Genomic DNA, 10144 nt, shown 5'->3' on the forward strand with positions numbered 1-10144 from the left:
AGTGATAATATTTTAAGGGTTAGGATAATTTTAGAAGTTTAAGAAAATAGGTTATTTTAGCATTTTAGGTTTAAATATTGAGGTACATGTTTGATCGGAAATTTATGGAAGTTACGTGATTATTTTATCGGTGACGATTAATATTTGTTCGGCATTTTTTAGAAAAATTCTAAAAAGCTAAAAAGTCCAGGTAAGTGGGATTCCTATACTAGACTTTGCATTAAATAAAATGAATTGATGTCCTTTTTGGAAAATGTGCATGTTCTGCGATGAAAAGAAATTTGAAAACTACCTCAGATATTTGTTCTGCATTACTCATGAGATTCTGTTTAAGAAAAACGTATTTTCTGTCATGACTGGTGTAGACATGAGCTTATTTTTGATATTCTGTTTCTGAACTTTGAAAAAGAGAGCGAATATTAAATTTTGTGCATAAATTATGTTGTGATATGATTTTGTTTAGTATTCTGTTTGGATAAGACGTGATTTCTGAAAACTTTTGGCATGACTTTCTGATTCTGAATTTGATTCTGTTTCCGCTCTATTCAGTTACGGCCCTGCCACGGGTGACAATAGTGGCATACAGCCCAACCACGGGTTACAATAGTGGATACAGCCCAACCGCAGGTAATAATAGTGGATATGGCCCTGCCACGGGTTAGAGTAGTGGTCTCTGTTTTGAGTGCACACCTTGGTGACAGAGTGTTTCATGTTCTGCTTGGCTATCCGCAGATGCACAACCCTACCACGGGGATTATACATGGCCTCTCTTCTGATATGATGTTCTGATGATGATCATGATCATTTATGCTATGCCAAAGAATATTTTGAATGAAATTATTTCTAAATCTTCACTCTGATATTTTGATAATATGTTCTGCTTCCGCACTCTGAAAATGAAAATGTTTTGTTCTGCATTCTGATTTTTGTAAATGCTCATGTTTATACACTGGTATATGTTCTCTGCTTACTGAGTTGTTGATAACTCACCCCTATCTCCATATATTTTTCAGATAATTTTGATGCTTCAGCTGGAGAACGAGAGTAGAAAGTTTAGCAAGGTGTGATGATCGTAGTGGAATAAGTGCCTGAGGGTACAAATGCTTATTTGAGGGTCGTAGTTAGTAAACTGATTTATTTTTTTAGGTATTTGATTTGATGAGTTGAGGATGTTTTCGAGTTTTGGAGAATTTCTAATTTATGTTATTGGGGATTTCTTTATTGTCGCCATGGAAGAACTTAGATTTTTGAATTGATTAAGTGAATTAATATTTTATGGGATTTTCTGAATTTTATAGTTGTGTTATTTAAGTTAATTTTAAGTATTAAGAGTTAACTCTCCGGACCTTCGGGAATGGAGCATTACATCTTTAGTAAAAATATCCAAACTTTTTAACTAAAATACAACTTTTGAATCTCAAGGTTTGACCTATTTCAAAGCATTTCCAAAAACTCTAAAAATTCAAAAGTTTCTTCTAACATGTTCATAACAAAAACCTAAGAACTAACATGCTTTGAATCAACACATAAAAGTCACAAAAAATCACAAAATAGCACATGAAGCACTCGGCTTCTACCCTGAGCCAAAAACATAATTTCTTTCCCAACTAGTTTTGATCAAACACTTGATCTAAGGCATTCTATGGTGAGGTCTTCAAAAAATAAACATAAAATGGTTTAAAATTCTGTCCTAAAGTATATCCAAGCATTAAACTTAAAATACATGGATAAAAATAACTCAAAATATGGATCTAACTAAAAACATCAAACTTTTGACCCAACTGTATAATCTCTTGCATAAAAATTCACATATTTGGAATCGATGTCAAAAAGCTTCAAACTAACATCCTAATATGTAGATAAATGGTTTAGAATCATCAAATAAAAATATGAAAGCCATTGGATTAAGATTAAACTACAAAAAACTCAAACATTCTAAAAACAGAAACTGTGTTTCCTCTTCCAGTTTCTAAGTATCTATATTTGAGAAAATATTTCTTCAAAATCTTTAATCATGCAACTAATCTTGACAAAACATTCATATATAGATGTTAACAATACTCCATAAAAATTTCGGACCAAGAATCGTCTATTAGCTTGGTCAAAAAGTCCAAAACTCAACACACCATCCAGATTGTCATCTAGATTGACCTTTCCATAGTTAAAATAAATTTTTACCAATCAAACGACTATGAAATCAAACAAACAAGATACCCACATAAATTAGACTCAAAGAAGAACAACGTTCATGAAGGAATTATTGTGAGATGAAACTTACAAGGGTTCCAGAAATGGCACGCAAAAAGCCACTGAAAGCTGCCCGAGAGAGCTCCTAATTGTTTTTTTGCAAGACTCTGAGTGAAAAGTGGTGAAGTGAAGGAAGTAAAGACCTGAACGCCTCTTACACATTCTGAAGACTGAAAGAAGAGCATGAGTGACATTTTGGTGATTATGGGTTTGGCCAAAACAAGGGGCAAAACAGTGGGAATAGTGAGTGGTTTTTATCCAAAGAAATATCCAATAGAAGGGTGGTGGTGAGGTGACCTTCGGCCTCACATCATGCATGACTTTGGGGCAAGCTTTGGGCAGAGGCTGGTCTGCCATAGGTGGGAGAAAACTTACTCAAAAGGCTTTGCCAAGTGGCCGAAATTCGTTGGCCTTAATGAGCCTTGAACAAATGGGTTTCATTTGGAGTTTAGAGAAGGTTCGGTTAAGGTATGAGATGTTATCAAATTCAAATCAAATTTTTTTTTTTTTTGTCCATTCAAATTTTCAAGGTTTAAATGGGTGGATAAGCTAAATACTCAGCTCAATCTTTGGCCATAAGAATTCTCTCTATCCTTGGTGTTAAGACAATGGCTTTGTTTATCCGCCATCATGGGTGTCTTCCCATTGCCTCCACATTTCAAATTCCCAACACTAACAATCGGTCAAAGCTGATTTTGGAAATGGGCTCTAAAACGATTAGCATCCCGCTGCTCCAATTTCAAGACACGTAATCTCGTCCCCAACCCTCCATACCTGATTCGCCGATTTCCACATGTTTTCACTCTAACTTTGAAAGTAGAGTTGTATCCCTCTTGAAAGTTGGACTTGTAAAATACATTGATGGTGGCAAATCTGCTACCATCCAGCCTCATTTAGAATCATGAAAAAAGATGGTTGTCGACTCATGTAGAACATAACACAACTTTACAAAATCCCATTATTACTTGGGGCTCCAAGAGAGAGAGAAAACTAGTTATATTGAACCAATTTCGTTGCCTTGATTTAGTTGGAGTTGTGATTTTCATTTCTTTTAGCCAACGAAACACCTTTTTCCTTTCTTTTCTTGATAGCCAAACAAAAAGGGAAAAACCAGTGCTGGAGAAAGACCGCGAAAATATAACTTCTCTATATCAAATAGACTGTACAGTGCACTTACCGTTTTCATGAATGGAATACTGGTACAAGATGGTTCATATTGGCACTGGGACGACCATTAATAAGCAATATAAACACGATTAAGCGAAAGGACGATGATAATAGCTATTTCCGACTAGGTTGTTATAATTAACCAGAGTAGCCAAAAGCCTTCATGGCCTATGCCGCTCTTTGGTCTTCTTCAAATTCATTTAGATGCAGTGATCCCTGGCATTAACTGTAACACTACCCAGGTTTTACTAATAATAATATCCTATATTGGATCCATCTGGGTCTAAGGTTCAATCAGATAAACCAGCATTTCACTTGAGATGCTCCTTCAAGTCCATGATATTGCCTTCCCACCGCGTAACAACTTGATTCTCACAAACCCATATCTCATGTGCTTACCTGGTTTATGAGCCTGAAATCATGGCTAACAAGAACCATACCCCCATCCCGCTCTTTCAATGCTTCTGCCAATGAATCAATTGTCTCAATATCCAAGTGATTAGTTGGCTCATCAAGCAGCAGCAAGTGGGGCTGCCTGTATGCCAACAATGCAAAGATCACTCGTCTCCTTTGCCCGTCCAATAAATTCTTCATTGGCATCACCTGAGCTTTACCGGACAGTTCAAATTTCCCAATTGCTGCCCTTATCCTCTCTTCCTCATTCCCTGGGCATTCTTTAATCATATATTGAAATGCAGACATTTCCATGTCATTTTTCTCAGCCAAATGCTGATGCAATTTTCAAGTGATTATGCCTCCGGACCATGCCATCAATAGGAACCAGGTCACCTGTCATCAGCTTCAGCAATGTACTCTTCCCAGCTCCATTGGGTCCAATCAAAGCAATCCTCGAGTCCAAGTCTACCCCAAAATCGATGTTAAAGTATATGAGATTCTCAGGTGTATAACCAAATGTTATTTCCACAAATTGAAGCACTGGCGGTGGAAGCTTCCCCACATCAACAAAGCGGAAGACCAATACCTTGTCTCTCACCACCTTTTTCAGTAAGTCCACCTTGCTCCATTTTTGCCAATGTTTTCTCTTTGCTCTGAGCCTGGCGAGCTAGCTTTGATGAACCATGCCCAAATCGTGCTATATATTCCTTCTTCGAAGTAATCTGTTCCTGCTCCCCACTTTTACTGTTTCATCTGGTTCTCTTCCAGTTCAGCACGAGTCTGAACTGCATATTGATCAAAGTTACCAGTGTAGAGCTTCAATTTGTGCAGACACCATTAAGGAAGTCCTGGGAGTGTGATACCACAACCAGGATGCGGTCAAACTTCTTCAAAGTCTCCTCCAACCAGACACAAGCTTCTAGATCTGTCCTCCAGACACAAATGGTAAATCAACACCATCATATCTGTCCATTTTTTTAAACCACATAATAAAACAAACATAGCAACATCCTTTTTCTAAGTAACATGGGAACATTTAAAACAACTTGAAGAAAGAAATGCGAATCAATCAAAGGCATTCAGCTATCAGATTCGGAAAAAACTATTTTTGGTTGTGTCACAGAGACTAGGTCAATCCTGTCTCCATATATAATTTTCGTGAGAAAGGAACAGGGCTATGGGATGGGAGAAAAATACCTCCCTTTATGTCCAAGGGGCCTAATGGGTATCCAATAGAGCAAATGAAGAGTGGGGTGAAGGACAAGGCTGTAGAACAGCCACAGATGTACAACCAACAAATATTATTACCACATTTTAACGCTTAAACTATCTAATTCCTACCTCAAACAAAAAAAGATCACAATTTCACCAAAAGACCAAACACATTCCTCAAACAAATGTCCATTAACCTGTGAAACTTCAAAAAGGTATATACAAGTAACAAGATGCCCAATGTGGAAGCACCTAAAAATGTTTTCCCATAGAAAGATATATTGCGAGTTAGTCAATATTAAATTACTCAAGAAGCAAATTATTAGCTTTGTTACAACATAGTCAGACAAAGAAACAATAAGAATTGGTCTTCCTTCGCAGGCTCCACCAATTTCAGATTTCAATAAAATTAGAAAGTCCCAACAAAAGACCATGTAACAGAGAACAAGCTATTTGATCAAATGACTTGCCAAGATGATTGGTAGGTTCATCAAGCAAAAGAATGGTTGGATTCATAAATAGAGCCTGCGCTAAAGCAATCCTCATTCTCCAGCCACCTGAAAAATCATGAGTTTTCTTCGCCTGCATCTGTTTATTGAATCCAAGACCATACAAAATTTCAGCAGCACGCTTCTCAGCAGTTGCTGCATCTAAGGCTTCCAAACGCTCATAAACTCGTTCAAGAGTTTCCCCACCTCCATCGTCCTAGAGCCAACGCGTATATGGAAGTCACAAGAGACAGTTAATTTAAAAAGTTGAAAGAAAAAATAACAAAAGCCAAAGTATACACACCTGGGCAACCAAAAGTTCAACTTCTTTCTCCAATCTCAACGTCTGAACAGGTCCAATTCAGAACAGGTCCAGATTAATTGAAGTAATTATATGGATCCAAATAAAGACTCCTCACACGACTAGACAAATAGAGTAAGAAGGTAAGACTCACGAACCTGCCATAGTTAAGCGCCAATTCAGAATCGACTATGAGATCATGCCCATGAAATGTAACAGACAAAGATTCTATCTGTAATGAAACAAAAGTCGGTTCATCATCAATATTTTTTCACTCCAGTGGCTCTACTTCATGTATTCAGAAAATTTTTTACTTCACAATATTACCTCCTCCAAGGATTCCAACAGGCCTGTAATTTTCGTCCCAAAATACCTTTTGGGACAGTTTTATTGGAACAATTTTGGGACTTTTTTTTTCGTGAAATTTTTGTCTTTTGGGATGAAACTTTTCGTTCCAAAAGACCTTATTTGTTGTAGTGAGGGATGAATAGTGAGTTTTAGTCAGAAGGGAATTTTCAAGTATCTGGTCCTGGCAAAATAAAGGCCCTGGTGACAGACCCAGCTGCTCAACTAGGCGTTTGTCTAGGTGCACCAAGCTAGCAACAATAAGGTAAAAAGGAGATGATGACATCATTTATATTTTACATTCTGTAGAGTCATCTGAGGACTCTAAACTATAACACTTACCTAAGAAATTATTTTGATGATGTTATTACTTTAATTTACTATATGTTAACAAGATTAATATGGGTACAACCCAACATAATTCCACTCTTGGATAAAATCATTAACTGGAATTATATGCTGCAATTCCAAAACGTGAACAGAAGTTATCATTTTCATTAGACAATATCCCAATTTGATCATCCATTAAATAGTTACCATAACCCTGTCCAACATGCCTAGTTGAAAGTACAAGCCCATGTGTCAAATATCAGATTAGGTACTTCAGGCCGTAAGCACTTTTAACAGCTCTAATGATGTCCCTTCAAACATGGTAGAGGCCACTGGCTGCCTGATGAGAATCAATGAAAGTTCAGCATTCCTCCATCCAATTAGGGACGGTCACCACTACTTCTCTTTTATGATTTCTGACCAATGCATTGAGGGGAACATGCCACCATAATAGTGTAACACCCCAGACTGTGTACAAGAAGGGTGGCAAATAGAAGCCCACATTGCCTAGGAAGAAATTCTTACAGTTTATAATAATTTCTAAAGTGCTTAATTGTAACCTTGATTAGTCACTTTTTAATATAAGCCATTGTGTCACTTGTCCATAAAAGGGGGTATAAGCCCATGTATGACTTCAGTTTTCCCCTTGTTGGTTCAAGCAAGCTCAAGTGCAAATCACAATGTGCCAAGGCGGAAGCACTTTGTTACCAAAGACAATCGCACATTCGGCACGGCAGATTTTTAGTAAACTTAAAGCACAAAAAGTGTGGTTTTATAGTTTGTCAATTTTAACTATATGCTATTTGTTTGGATCATTAATTTAAATGATGTAGATGATGATGAGGATTATAAATTTTTTGATAGCAATGATGATGGTCCTATGCTCGATGATGAGGGTGCTTATATACTTTAGATCTGCAAATTATTTCATATATTAGCATTGAATTCAATATTTTGTAAAGCACAAGAGAATTATATTAAATATTGTGTTTAAATTTTATGTAATCAGTTATAAGATTGTCATGTTGCATAATACTTTACTTCAAACAAAAGGGTACTTGCCCTTTGTACTTTGCATCTAGGCTCTAGGTGGTGTGTATGCTGAAGTGCATTTGCTACTTAATCCAACATCTCTTTTCTTAAATCATTACAAATAATAACAGAGTCAGTTTCCAGTCAAAAGTGTGGAAATCAAACATCCACATGGGGGGGAGATTGTAGCACTTCAGATGAAATATAGGAAACGTGGTGAATGATATCCTACATTTCCTGAAAAAGAGAATGTTAGTGAAAGTAGCAAATGCACCCCGTTTCAGATGGCCACCAGATCAACATGAGGATGGCCGTGGTCACTCCTAGTTTCTCAAAGGGCATGAAGGCCCCCAGTGAGATCGAGGGGCCACCCATTGAAGAGAAAGAGGGTGCTGCAGCCACCGCCAGTTCTCAAAGGGGGTGGCCATGGCAGTCACACCCTTTGATTTGGCAGGGGAGGTGCCTGCCCCTCCTCCTCCTCCGATTATTGTTTATAACTTGTTAAACGTTTGTTGATACGCAAGTATTTTTATTGGTTTTTCTTTTTATTTTTAAGTTCTTTCTTTTAATTTTAATTTTAATTTTTTTTGTTATTTATATTATATTTTTATTTTTCCTGACATGTGGCATGTCCAGTAAGAATTTTTAATAGTTAATTAATATAATATTAAAAGAACGACAGATTTAATCAAAGTGAAAGCACAGAAAATAAAATTTTCAAAATTAGAATATAGGTAGTAACCTGGCCAAAAGGCAAACTATAGGAGCTATTTTAGTATATGTAACTCAAGCAGCAGTACTTTCAGAGTCAATGTTAATAGTTATTTTAGCTCAATTAATTTTAAGGGTTACATACTAAAATGATGTTAATAGTTAATAGTTTTAATGTCAATAGTTAATTTTAATGTTAATAGTTTTTTAAAAGTGATTGTGAGACGCTTGTACATTCACAACTACAACTATCATTTCCATGCAATAAACTACTAATCATTCCATAGTTCAATGTGTTGTCTAGTATTCCTGAAGAGTTCCAATCAATGTGTTGTCTAACTTTAATCATTTGCACCTTAAGTTCATATATGATTAAATGCATGACCAACCTATATAAATCAGATCCTTACAATGCCATGATCAATCCTGCTAAAAATGTCAAATCAAAGCGTATATAAACCATGAACCCAAGAAAAACACCCACATATGCTGTAATTTGAGATCAGAGAAAGGCAACCTCTTCATTGTATTTTTCTCACTAAGACTCAATATTTCATAATTTCCAAAGAATACAACTATGGGGAAAGATTAATGTAAATTTTCTAGACAAACAAATCTCTTGGCTTCAGTTCCATAAGCATAACCAGCGACATTGCAGCAAATCAATTTATTTTATCTTATAATTTGAACTGCTTTCTTACCTTATTATGTTTCCAAAATATTTTTATAATTTGTAATTATTTTATAAGCCCAGAAGATTCAAAGTGCTCTGTTTGTTTCAAAAAAACTTTCTTTTGAAGCGAAAAGCTTTTCTCCATGTTAACTTCCCTCACTCCACCTGATTTCTCCAAAAAACCTTTCTTTTGAAGCGAAAAGCTTTTCTGTCAGAATACAAAGCCGAAGTACCTATCATAAGCAAAATTCACCTACCTGAATCGGGTTTTCTTAAAAAGTTTAGGGTCAACATCATACAAAGTCTTGGACTCATACATACACGCAGAGCATAAGTAACGTATTAGGCATTAATACAAGAAATTTAAAAAGAAAGAAAAAACAGAGCATTAACCAAACTCGTATATATCCCTCCTCCCCCTTCTTTTTCCACTCATCCAAACCAGAAAACGATAACATAATTTCATTGAACCGTGAAAGAAGTTTTAGATTAACGATGCGTGAGGAACTTACGCGGATATCTGGTGAGAGCGGATGCGAGCAGAGCACGCCAGTACATGTCCGTTCCGATATACTAGGCGCTCCAACTCCGTGGCTGATTTTCTTGCTAAGGCTGGGGTTTAAATACTGAAGATTGATGTTATGAACGTAACGCCGGAGGTTCAGAAAGTTAGTTACTATTACACAACATCTCCTATAATAAAAAATAATTAAACAAAAATTTTCGACGTTGGCAAAAGAAAATTCACTTCCTCTTGGACAGTCTCAAAGTGGTGTATGTTCTAACCACTCATAGGCCGTCTGCAAATGAGGATGAGACAATTGCTCAAAGTCGGGCAAGAATCAAGTAGGAACAAGACGACTACATCTGCAAGGGTTACATCTACAATGCAATGTCTAACACATTGTTCGACGCGTACCAGAACAAAGCAACTTTCAACGATGTAACGCTCCATCTCCGAGGGTCCGGATAGTTAACTCATATAACCTGATAATCAACACTAACAAGGCTAGAGTACTTCCAAATTCAAGAATATATATTTCCCAAACTTCAAATCAAACATAAATACTTCAATTAAATAAACCATATAAACTCATTTATCCAATTTTCAATCCAATAACCCAAATAAAATCAACTCTTCTTCATGACTCAAATAACAAACTAGAAATAATGTAACATTAAAATAAGTCTCCATAAACCGTCTAAATCTACTGAAGCAAACTTAAGAAAAAAAAAAAAAAA

General features: G+C 36.2%; 1 pseudogene; it reads right to left on the bottom strand.

Moving 5' to 3' along the window:
* Positions 1–3704: 3704 nt before the first annotated feature.
* On the bottom strand, positions 3705–9857 carry LOC109015074 (annotated as a pseudogene).
* Positions 9858–10144: the final 287 nt, after the last annotated feature.

This window comes from Juglans regia, chromosome 6 (assembly GCF_001411555.2).
Source record: "Juglans regia cultivar Chandler chromosome 6, Walnut 2.0, whole genome shotgun sequence".
In the NCBI taxonomy this organism is placed as follows: domain Eukaryota; kingdom Viridiplantae; phylum Streptophyta; class Magnoliopsida; order Fagales; family Juglandaceae; genus Juglans; species Juglans regia.